The sequence below is a fragment of the Pelmatolapia mariae genome, linkage group LG3_W, assembly GCF_036321145.2.
Source record: "Pelmatolapia mariae isolate MD_Pm_ZW linkage group LG3_W, Pm_UMD_F_2, whole genome shotgun sequence".
In the NCBI taxonomy this organism is placed as follows: domain Eukaryota; kingdom Metazoa; phylum Chordata; class Actinopteri; order Cichliformes; family Cichlidae; genus Pelmatolapia; species Pelmatolapia mariae.
This window is the reverse complement of record NC_086229.1, coordinates 72,813,744-72,826,472: the sequence shown is the minus strand read 5'-3', so window position 1 is coordinate 72,826,472 and position 12,729 is coordinate 72,813,744. Positions and strand designations below refer to the sequence as shown.

The window sequence follows — 12,729 nt, the reverse complement described above, 5'->3', positions numbered from 1 at the left end:
TATAGGGAGGTTTAATGAAGCAAATGTCCTGTTTATAACTTGGATGAGTGACGAAACGTTTCTCCCACTGAAAACGTTACGTCCAGATGAACAGAATCAACTTTTGGACATGATGAGAAGCCAGCAGGTGAATATGGTAGATGGCCACAGGTGAGCATTGTAGGCGAGGCCAGAGGCAGGGAGCAAGGTGCAGCTCCGCTTGTCACGTTCCTGGTCTGTTGACCCAGCGTTTTGAGTTCTAGTTTATGTTTTATGTTTAAGTTCATTTGTTTATTAGACCGTTGTGTCTTCCTACCCCTGTGTTAAATCTCCCTTACCCTTCATGTGGTTCATGTCTGTTTGTCTTATGTTGTCAAGTTCATGTTGTCATGTCATGTCCTGTTTTATTTTGAAGTGGTCCTGTGTTCATTGTATTTGGTTTTACGCTTCCTCTGTGACGTCGTTATGCTCATTGGTTCAGCTGTTTCCCGATGTGTTCCCACTTCCCTCGTTTTCCTCCTGTGTGTGTATCTGTTATTCCTTGCCATGTTTCCAAGCTGCCATGTTTCATGTCCCAAGTAACTTTGAAGTTTTAGTTTCTCCAGTATAGGTTGTTTGTTTAGGCTCATCTTTGTTTGCCTTAGTATTTTCCCATCAGCCGTATTAAACAGCTCACTTTGTTTATATCAAGCTTTGTTTCACGTTCATTCGTGTCTGCATTTTGGGTCCACTCCTTACAGTCTGTCTCTCCCAGAGTGTGACACCGCCCTGGTGAGAGAGGGGTGAAGACAGCAACCTGCAACAACACATCCTACAGATCCTGGAGACCATTGCATGTTCAGATTCAACAGAATCAGATACAAAGCATGAAAACATGTGAAAAACAGAGAGTAGTTTTAACCCAGAAGCAGGGTTCTTACATCATCACTTAAAGACACAAAGCAGGTTGGTGCTCTGAGTGTATTAATTCAAAATCTGTGGAGGTACCGGCAGAAGATCAAATTATTCTATGTAAATATTAGAGATGCTGACAGGAACCAGGGACGGGATTTCACCATCGTGGATTATTCCTCACATCTTTTACGCGAGCCAGAACAATCAGCCAGTAGTACACCTACACAGACAAACTCATTTACCTGGCAGTGGTTCTTCACTGACATGTACAAAGATGGATTCACCCTCCAGGGTGTCCTCAATGGCGAAGATCCTGATGGTGTACAGGTTCCTGGGTCGAAGGTCACTCTGAGTTACAGATGTTGCTGTATCAGGAGGTTCAGCTCTGTGATTTCACCTTCTACTGATGGAGTGTCGACCACATCACCTTCACAGAGGACGACCACACAGTTACCCGTGTGCAGGCCGATGAGTTCAGTAGCCAGCGACTGAAAATGTTAGCATAGCTTACCAGTGATGGGAGCCAGTGGTTTTTCCCAGCTGATCATGATGGATGGATCTCCCACTTCCTTCCTTGGGATCATCAGGTGCTGTGAAACAAACAAGTTAGAACCACTGTGTGTGTAATGTTGATGCATGACACAAACTGTATTTCAGTCTGGCTGCACTTATTTTTAAAATTAAGATGATGTTGACAGGAAATAACACCAGAAATGGGCTTCTCAGATGAGAGGTGAAACGTCTTCAAGCAACTTAAAGAAGTCCAGACGCTTTTCTTTCCAAGCTCCTTAGACTACGATGACCTGGATGACTGAGAACCTTCACAGACAAATATAAAGAATGTTCACACCAGTTGTTTGTGAATTAATAAGAATGAGGTTGTCCGCTCCTCCCTCAGTAACCTCATAGACGTTAACAGTGTACTTCCTCCCAGGGAGAAGCTCATTAATGTTCACAGAGGTAGCTGTGCTCTGAAACCTGAAACTGGTGAGATGACAAAGCTGCTGGAGGTCATATCGGTCACAGACTCTGAGATGTCAACCGCAGGTGGAAGAGGGTTGGTCTGACCTCGTGTTGTAGCCACTACAGGACAAACAGAGAAAGTCAGAGATTAGTTACTCAGGACAGTCTCATACACGCTCCTTCAAAACCATCAGTGACACAGTGCTGAGGTGACTCCAGCCTCTCTTAACTTACACGATCCATAAGTGGTGGTGAAGTCAAAATGTGGAACCTGTTTGTGTCCAAAATGCAGCACACTGATCAGCTGACCCTCGTCTGTGATGACGAGTTTAGATGATCAGGAACTGCCACCTCTCTCCTCAGGCTGTAAGATTAATTGGCTGAGGGACAGTTTACAGGCTGAAATTATTATAAATGAAAAAAAGATATTAAGTTTAGACCAATCATGGAGGAAGAGAAAACAAATCTAAAAAAAAAAACTTTATACTCTCCATGTAAGGATGTACTGGGTGATGTGTGCAGACGAGTGGGCGTTCCACTGAATAGGGTGGGAGTCTGGTTGGCTTCCTGATTCTGTGATGATCACCTGGACGGGACGTCACATCTGTTCTCCTCAGTGGGAAATCATTTTGTTAAACCAGTAGCTTTACATAAGTTTAACAGTGAGTGGGTGTGTGGGAGGATTTTCCTGAACAGAGTAGAGAAAAACTGTTAAACACCAGCAGGTCTGTGAGATTCCAGCACAGACGAGAAAACCGTTTCTGTTTCCACCGTAGTTTAATATTTTTCCTGTTTGGCAGAAACAAACTAAAAAAGTGCAAAAACACTCTAAAAACTGACACCAGTATAAAGCTTAAAGTTCTCTTACAGTGTTATCTGACATATAAAACGTATTCTTCCAGTATGTACAGCTTGTGTTGTTGCTATATAGTCTCTTTTCCATCCAAGAAACAAGTTTCACTGCAAAATTAAGCATCAAATTTCACTATATTCACCCAAACAGATCCACAGAGGACGCATCACCCACGTCCTGCACACCACTCTCAGCCACATGGACAAAAAACAGTAACTATGTGAGACTGCTGTTTGTAGATTACAGCATTTAAACACAACAGCGCTCAGCAGACTGTTCACATAGCTGAGGGATCGAGGACAAATTAAAGGGAATCAGAAATGTTTAAAGCAGCAGATCAACAGTAAAATACACACCTGCCAAGAAGAAGCTGCAAGTGTCAAACACTGATGTGATATCAGAAGCAAACATTACCGTGTACATCATCACACGCTGCCTACAAACACTCAGTTTACCTGCACAGGTCCTGTTACAGCTGCACTTTGAAACTGGACGCAGAATTATTTCACAATCAGAATATTTTATTAATCCCTGAGGAGATTATGAGTTACAGCTGCTCCAAGACAGTAACAGATGAAACTATTTACATATACAATATGTTACAGAGTTTACAAATTTAGGAAATAGCAGTAATATATACAAATCTTTTATAATTTTAATTATAAATATAAATATTTACAGAGATGATTATAAATAATACTGACAAAGAATATTACAGAGGTGGAATATATATGATTGGACTCTAACCTGTGAACTTTGTCATTTTATTTGTTTTTTGTGTAAAAAGGGTGTAACTACAGTGTTACAGTGTGTTAGATGGAGGAGTTGTACAGGGAGATGGTCACAGGCTGGAATGATTTCCTGTGTCGTTCAGTGGTGCATTATGGGTAATCTCAGTCTCTCACTGAACCTGCTCCTGTGGCTAGCCAGCATGTCATGAAGTGGGTGGGAGGTAATATCCATTATTGTCCTTATCTTGGACAACATCCGCCTCTCAGACACCACCTAACAGAGTCCAGCTCCATCCCCACAACATTACTGGTCTTGTGGATCAGTTTATTGAGTCTGTTGGTGTCTGTGACCCTCAGCATGCAGCAGCACTGACAGCACTGAGCACAACAGACTCACAGAAAAACATTCAGATGCTGCTCTGGCCCACTCTCTTTCTGTAAGCGTCCCAGCCCGACTTTCTGTACAACTCTGCAGCTTCCGCCCTATCAGAGGCTGCCAAAATGCCTCGTCCCACGATGATGACATCAGAGCCTTTGTTGTAGACAACTTCCTCTGGAGTGGTGTACTGCTGGCCCAGCAGATCTCCTGTGAGGGGGGAAGGAGACCGAGAGAAGGGAAATGGGGTTAAAGGGGGAGACTGCTGCAGACTTTGGGAGATTAGCAACAGCTATAGCTAGTTTGATGTACTACAGCACCACCCTGTGGTAGAAATGAGTCATGGCAAAACACAGACTTCAAGGTTGTCTGAGGTGCAGTTTGACCTGAACTTTACAAAAACAGAACGACTTCACACAAATCTCTGAATCTCCTGATCAGACGGTGCAGGCTTCACCTTCAGCTGTACAGACTGTGTAGGATGGAGCTCCACGAGTTACAACCACAAAGGATGTAACACTAAAAGCATGCACTGTGTATCCATGTGTCTTCACTCGGGGGGTTTCATATCAACACTGTGCACACCTCACTTTGTAGTTCTTCTGTTGTGAATTTATGAATAAAAGTGAAAATGTTCAACAAAAGCAGTCAGATTTACCTCCAGCCTGCATCTGCACCCCGGGGGTCATGTGGATGAACTCTGGCCTCTCTGTGAGCTTGGAGCCACAGATAAACCCCATCACAAAGTCCGAGTGCTCCTCTGCCATTTGCACCTGTGCAACACAAAACAGCTGTAAGCTGAAACACAAAGCACATGTAAACAAACTGAGAACAAGTCCCACACAGATGTGCTCACCGCAGCCTTTGTGTATTCACCAGCAGCCAGTGATCCCTGGAAGCTCATCTGAGCTATGAGCAAACAGCCTCGGCCCAGAGGCTTTCCTGCAGCGCTCAGACCTTTCAGCACTCCCGGCCCCGGCACTGCGTGGGCGTTTACTATGTGGGACCAGGAGGAAATCTGGTACAAACCACCTGCAGAAAAGACAGAAGATCACAGCGTTCGAATACTTTGGATATAAACAACACAATTTTATGTCATCTTGAATTTACACGACCAAAAGAAAGTGTGAAATGGTCTCACCCTCATACTGATGCTTGACTGTGTTCCCGATGTCAGCAAACTTGCGATCTTCAAAGATGAGGAAGTTGTGTTTCTCTGCTAAGGCTTGCACTTTCTGAATGAAGGCTGATGTGTAGTCCTGTAACACATATAGAAAAACCCATCAGCTTGTTTGTTACATGTACAGACTGAAGGTTTGAGTTGTTCCTGCTGTACCTCCAGGACGTCTACATGGGTCTTCAGCATGCAGATCTTTGGACCGAGCGACTCGGCTGCAGCAGCTCCTCGCTGTTGGTTACATCAGCAGACACACAAAGGTTGGACTGCTTCTCCTCCATAATCTTCAGCAGCTTTGATGCTGGAGGGTGAAAGTCTGCAGATACAAGAAGGAACAAATGAAGAAGGAACAGAAAATGAGAAACCAAAGAAAACACCACCAGTGTCTGCTTGGACTTTAAATAACTTTAGATAATTAAAGTTGTAAGACTACATACTTGGTAACTCGGCTCTGTCTGAATAACTGAGCTGCAGCTTCTTACTGGCAGGAGAGTCGCTGCCATTCTTGGGGCTGAGAGAGAGTGAAGGTGACAGAGTGACTTTACTGACTTTTTGTTCCTGGATTGTGAAGCAACACAAGTAAACAATGAGCCCCACTGAGGAGAAAAAACTCTGTAAAGTTGTACCTGTTGTTGTCCTGGATGAACTTGTGGACACTCTGGGCGGTTTGGGCGTCGATGCGTTCGGCTGCCTGCAGCACACGGAGCAGCTGAGATATGGAGATGATGGGATGGAGCTTGATTCCCTTTGAAGCCAACATCTCCACACCACCTTGCTCTCTGTCCATTAGGACCACTGCATCCGTCACCTTGAATAAAAACATGTCAGAGGTCATTCTTGTGTGCTGCTGCTCTTGCTGACATCAGTGCAGCGTAACGATCGTATTATTAGCTTTGCTGTAACGTTAGATTCTGGACCTTCAGCCCCTCTTTGCAGAGCACTTCAGCCGTCTCCAGGATGCTGGTGCCGCTGGTCACCCTGTTAGTGGTTTTGAACATCCGATCAGTTGAGGGCGGCTCACCATAGTCTTTGCCTCCTTCCACCTGATGACCATGGGTAGTTCATGTCATGAGCAGATCACTGTGGCCAAAGGCAAGGCTGTGTAAGGAACACAGAGTGGAACTGCAGCCCCTCTTCTTGCACTTGCTCGTAGATGAGACTCACAACCTGGAAGAAAAAAAAAGATAAAGGAGAGAAGAGAAAAATGAGCACAGTTTAGAGTGATGTGCTGCAGATGATGAACTTTTAATAAAATATTCATTAAAAAGCTGATACATTTAAATGATCAGCTGTTTAATGCTGAATGGTTTGAACTGCTCATCCTTATCTTGTCCTGAGTGACCTGAAGAGGAGCCGTGCTGCTGCAGAAAGCTGCTGATTCATATAAAGATTATTGAGGCTTGAGTGAGTGATTAGCTGCTGACAGGTCCAGCCTGTTTTAACTGTCTTACAATATTTTCTGTGAAAGGAGGGCTTCACTGAAACTCAACCATTAAGTCTGCTAAATTACTGTAAAACACACCGCGTGAGTATTAATGTTACACAGGAGCCTACACAGACACGTTTGCCTTCGGAAAGTGAATGAGGTGTCGCTTTAAGCTGTTCTGAAGTCAGTATGTTGTGCAGTCATGAAGGCAGCACGTGGTTACCTGGTTCGTGAGCGTGGGGTGGGACACGAGCGCCCTCAGGTCGATTTAATGGGAGCCAGCAGGCCGCTCTTCAGCTTTTGTTCTCCGAACTTCACTCCGTTCACGTCGTGGAGCTTCAGGATTAAACTGTCAGTGAAGCGCCGTCCACGCTCTCCGTATTCACGAGCTTCAGCTGGACTTTAACTCCTACCTGGAACCCTTCCGTCAAATGTTTCAGAATAAAAGCGTCAATGTATGTTTTAAGAGCATTTAATATTTACAGATAAAATGTCGCGTAGCTCATTGAGGACGTGTGATGAAGTCTGGTAGAAAGAATCGTTGTTTGTGGAAGTTGCGGCAGGCTGATGCCCCGCCTCTCAGCTCTGATAGGCTCCAGCAGATGAAGAATGGGACGAATCAACGAGAAAGATACACCCTGACCGGAAGTCCCGCTTCAGTGGGAGTTCCGAAATAAAAGCACGGATGTCTCACACATTAATAAGCTATGTATTCAAAAAATAACTTCAAATCGATTTTTCACACATGAAGAAAATATATTTTATGTTATATTTTTGGCTTTAACAGTTTTGGTCATATAAGGGAGGAGGCTTTTTAAACTAGTCTTTCTTAGGGTTTAAATAGTTAACTATCCAAAATGATGGCCTTTGCTGATAATAATAAATAAAATAATAATAATAATAAAAACATATATGGGAAATTTCTTTCTTTATTTTTATGTCGTAGGGTTTGGGGTAATATGCTTAAAAAGACAGTTATGCCTCTGTCATTGACATTATCATGGCAGATGGCCGCCCTTCTGAGAGCCTGGTTCTGTCTGAGGTTTCATCCTGGTAAAAGGGTGTTTTTCCTTCCCATTGTCACAAAGTCATGTTCAAAAGGGGGTATTTTTATTATATAAATAAAACTGAATTGAACTGAGAGTCATGGGCTTGTTGCATTATATTACTGTACTATTGTGCAGAATGTAACCACTACAATATAGATATATAGACAGACAGTCGAATTCAAATGAAGTCTGAAAGCAATACGCACATTTCCTAATAATAATACCTAAACTGAAACTGGTAAACCACCCTGGAGACTGACACTAAACTTGAAGTGAAAATAAAAATATCTGTGGAAACTTCAGACACTGTATAAAACTATAATAATTCTGTTTGGCAGAGCATGTCCCATTCTCACCCGAGAAATAACTAGGAATGAATTCAGTCTCACCAACAGCCATGTGTTTTTATCAGTTTATTACAAAGATTCAGTCCACAGTGGTTCAGAGTCTGACACCAGCAACATAAAAAACAAATTCATCAAAATAATGTAAAATAGCACTGAACAAAATGCCTGAATAACAAGTGATAAAAAAAATGAATTCAAAAAAATGTAATTCATTGGGAAAGTGAATTCTCCAACTTGTTTTTGAAAGGACAGTTACATTTTTAGGTGAGCCAGTTCTGCTTTTATTTTTATTTTATTTTTTTTAAATAGAGCCTATAATTTGTATTGCTGATGACACATCACGTTCATGGTGAATTAAAGATTAATAGCAGATGCAATAGCACATCAAAAGTAACAGTTCTTATCCTTTAAAAGAAAGGCTGTTTCAGTTATCAGCTGCTCTGAGAACAGCAGGACACTGACCACAGACAGACACAGGACACTTACAGGAGTGCTTCCCTTGTAACAAAGGGAATTACACTTCACTACAAAGAATGGAGATTCACCCTAATAAAAACTGTCACACCAGTTTTATTTTAATCTGATTTTATTGTGGTGTCATGTCTGTATATGTCAGTAAAACTGACCCACTGGAGCTAAAAGTTGTTTTGGTGGTACACTAACAACACTACATGGCTTTAAAAGTGGCTTAGCAAAATAACTCTCCATCTTTCTTCTGATACGGAAGGACCCACAAAATGCTTTCCACCGTGATCGAAATGCATTTGAAACAACAGATATGGCAACAAAAGGTGGCTTCAGAGATCAGGGAACATTACAGAACATTTGGGGAATGGAAGTTAAAGGGGATGAAACAGCAGGAGTTGTGCTCTGACAGATGTTTGTGTTTAAAATGAACCTGATGGCAGACATGTTTCATTAACACCTTAACATAAAGAAGTGGTGAGGGGTGTTGGCAATGAATGTGAGACAGAGACAGTGGATGAGGAGAAACCCAAAAGCTCATGTTATGCAAAAAGAGAATAAGTTTTTGTTTTCTGAAGCTATTTTGGACATTTTTAAAGTCTTCAGCATGAAGTTGCCGTTCATCGTACTGTGAGGTTACAGGCTAGACTGCTTAATAATGGCCTCCAAGTTTAACCTGACACTTTTATATTTGTATTCTGTATCTCCAAAGTCAATATTAGCTACATTTTAGAGTCGCTGATTTGCAAAACAAAAGCTAAACTCGGTTCAGACGTGAGTTACAACAAGTTACAAAACAAGACCAACAAGACCCAAATTGAAACCCACAGGCTCAGTCTGTCCCAATAAATAAACACATTGAAGTCACAGGACCAACAAGCTCTGCTGTCTGAGAAGGTTCTCAGTCATCCAGGTCATTGTAGACTAAGGAGCTTGGAAAGAAAAGCGTCTGGACTTCTTTAAGTTGCTTGAAGACATCTCACCTCTCATCCGAGAAGCTTCTTCAGTTCTAAGGGTCAAATGGTGGAGAGTCCCAGATTTAAACCTAATGGGAGTTTCCCCCCAAAGAGGGACAAAGGACCCCGTGATGATCCTCTACCTAATCACATGAGCCAAGGTGTGAAAGCGCGTGTGGATCCCAATCAGCCAGGGTTTCGGGTGAGCTCATAGTGAAACCTGGCCCCACCTTGTCATGTGATTTCCTGAGGTCAGATGGCCCATGATGTGAGTGGGCTTTAGGCATCTGGGAAGGGATCTCAAAACTGGATTACAGATGGCAGACAGTTGGTGTCGTAAACCACCGCCTCTGTTCAAAGATGGTCGCTCACAGTGGACGTAAATGGCTTCTTTCACTCCTCTTTCAAACCATCTGTCCTCTCTGTCCAAAATGTGAACATTGGCATCCTCGAAAGAGTGACCTTTGTCCAAGCTCCTTAGACAACAAGCTCTGCTGTAAATCTTTCTGACTGAACAAAGTCGTACAAAGACAAACTTTTGTTATGCAGCATTTTATTTAGAGAGCAACTCATCCATGTTCAGATGTTTTACATGCTTCTGTTCTACTGTATTCTAATGTAATGGTTACACTTTTATTTTTCTTGATAACAACTGATTTATGCTGAGGTACATCCTTATACTACTCATTGTGGAACAACAATATAACTCACTGATTATTTCATGTTGTTGTTGTAAAGGACAGGAGGAGATTTATTGTCTGTGTTTTTGTCATGAGAGGCTGAGTCTTTGTGTGAATGCATGTATGCATGTTTTCAGGGAGAAGTCCACCTTTAGTGCTTTCTCTGACCACTCCCCTGTGCATTACCATGGCAACACTCTATCACAGATGCTCTGTTCAGTGGCCTGTTTGTGGAAGTTTTAGTTGTGTGCATCATTCAAGCAGAAACTCACTCACTGTTACTCAGCACATCACACTCTGGTCCATTGTTTGTTGACTGTGGGAGTTTCTCCAGCTTCCTGTGTCTGTAACCCAAACAGCAGGAGACAACAGGATGCAGGCGCATGTGTGAACACAGCACTAACATCTCTGAGTAGATTCCTCAATGAGACAGATGCAGGAGAGTCAACAGCAGAGTGCCTCCTCCTTTGTGTTTTTGACCTTATTGTCTCTATTTTCTCTCTCACAGTGTCTCCTCTGCCTCAGGCCACAGCCAGGTGTTGAAAATACCTGCAGTCAGCAGAGACATGTGACTCTTGAGACGGCATTTCAGATAGAAACACTGCTGAGTCTGAAGTGTTTCTGTCTACAATCACCAGATATCACAAGATACAGACACAGACAAAGCTGTGTGTCCATCAATAAGAAGACATTACACAAGATAATGAATCTTCACCTTTATCATTTACAGCTTTCAGACTAAAATATAACTTTTTATGTAACGATGCACTCACTTCATGGAGCACACTAAATGACTTTTATTTTGTTGTGGGTTAAACATAACCAAAGGTCTCTAACCAAGGTCCTAACATTGACTATTTACAGTCCACAAATAAAAGTCTGTGTAAACTTGCATTGCTTGTATTGTGTACTACAATACAAGTAATGCAAGTAAACACAAACACTGACAGTAGGGCTGTAATCTGAGTATTTCTGTGCCATAGTTATGTCCAGTTGTAGAAAGCAGCTTCCATATTTAACAAAGCCTCATTATTTGTTCTTAATGTTTTTGTAGGTGAGAAACTGACAAATTCAGCAGGTGAAAAAATGTCTCTGACTGGATATCAACTATAAACATTATCAAAGGGTTAAAAATTATTAAAAATTGGTGCATAAATTTGACATGAATGGAGTCAGTTATCTTATGTTTAACATTTGAGCCACTGACCCTGAATTAGGTGAGGTTTAGATTGACATGCTGCACCCATCCAGACCAATTCAGACACAACATCAGCTGATCTGAAATGTTTTGAGGAATACAACAACAACAACAACAACAACAACAACAACAACAACAACAAAATCTTGGCCATGAGGTCAAGTTCTTTCTCTACTGGTGACCTGCTTTATTGTAGAGCTGTTTGCAGTAAAAGATGAGCAGCTGCTCGTTATTTTGTTAATCCCACAGATAACAGAAACAAAAAGGATGCAGCAAATAGATGATAGTGGAAGATGGAGACTGGTTTTACTCTGTGAAGACAAATTTGAGAATGCCAGAGTTACTAAAACTGAATGAGAGTCAAAAACGTTTTCATCATTTCTCTGCCTGCATTTAACCAAATCAAAAACAAAGTCCACACTTTCATTGTGTTTAAAGAAAAACAAAACATGAGAATGTAGAACAATAGATGAGAGCGACGTGTTTAAGATGCAAGATCCAGCTCTTTCACTACTTTTAAGGAGAGGTGCAGGCTTTAACTTTTTACTGAATTTGATTGATTTTTGCGTGTTGTTGCTGACTGTGTCTATATGTGTGATTTTTGTGACTGTGAGATACTTGGTGCAGGTCTCCCTTGAAAAATGTTTTAATCTCAGTGGGATCTTCCTGGTTAAATATAGATTAAATAAATAATAAAGGGACAGATGATTGAAGCCTTTAAGTATTTCTGTGTGTTTCTTTAAGACACAGAGCTTTTGGATCACAGCAGAAAAAGCAAAAAGTGGAATCAAAACATGTAAACAGTTTGTTCACGGTGGCTCACAGCACAGACAGGTGGACAGGAAGTCGTGTCATGGAGCTTTCTTTTCTGACTTGATGCAATAAAATGTTTATATACTCGTATTCATGAATCGCATCATAATTTGGGGTTTTTCGTGATTTCTTTGAACTTTTGCTTTTCCAGGGTGTAATTATTGCACTTCATACGTCTTCAATAAAGTATTTTCCACAGCAAACTGTGAATTGCTTGGAAATGGCAGTGTAACCTTTCCACTTATTATTCTGATTTCCTTTGTCTTTGGCGAGTAACAGTCTTCCCTGTCATGTGTCAAGTGCCCTGTTTCTTGGAGTCTTTTTATGCTGATTGGGTGTTGTTAGGAAGCCAATTGATTTAAATTGAGGTGTGTTTTTAAAGGTGATTCATTACTGTAGGTGTGTTTTGAAAGCAAACATTCACATGGGGCTTTTTACTACATTACAAAGCAAGCCTACAAATGTATTTTATATTACAAAATGTACCAGAAGCTACTAAATACCACCGGTGACTCTGATTATATCAAGTTTCATCAATACTGCATAAAATTGGGAAGAAGTTTAGGAAATTGTTCCATATTTCCTGGGGGGGCTAATAATTTTGGCCTCAACAGGATATTATGTGTCTGACAACTCTTAAAAAACAGCAGTGTAAATTGTCATGTATTAGTGGGAAATGTGTTTTTGCATGAATGATTTCTGTTTCTTCTCTGCATGAAACCTGAGTCAGTAACGGTTCCCTTGAGGCAAATCAAAACTGGTTTAACGAGGGCCAAATGGAGCAGAAACAAAATTCACCCCAAAAGAAAAAAGCAGATTTGC

General features: G+C 41.6%; 1 protein-coding gene and 1 pseudogene across 1 annotated transcript in view; both read right to left on the bottom strand.

Moving 5' to 3' along the window:
- LOC134624791 (barrier-to-autointegration factor-like protein) overlaps positions 1–12,729 on the bottom strand; it is a 361,649-nt gene that overhangs the window by 108,294 nt on the left and 240,626 nt on the right. The gene's annotated exons all lie outside the window — the stretch shown is intronic.
- On the bottom strand, positions 3,388–6,943 carry LOC134618354 (uridine 5'-monophosphate synthase-like; annotated as a pseudogene).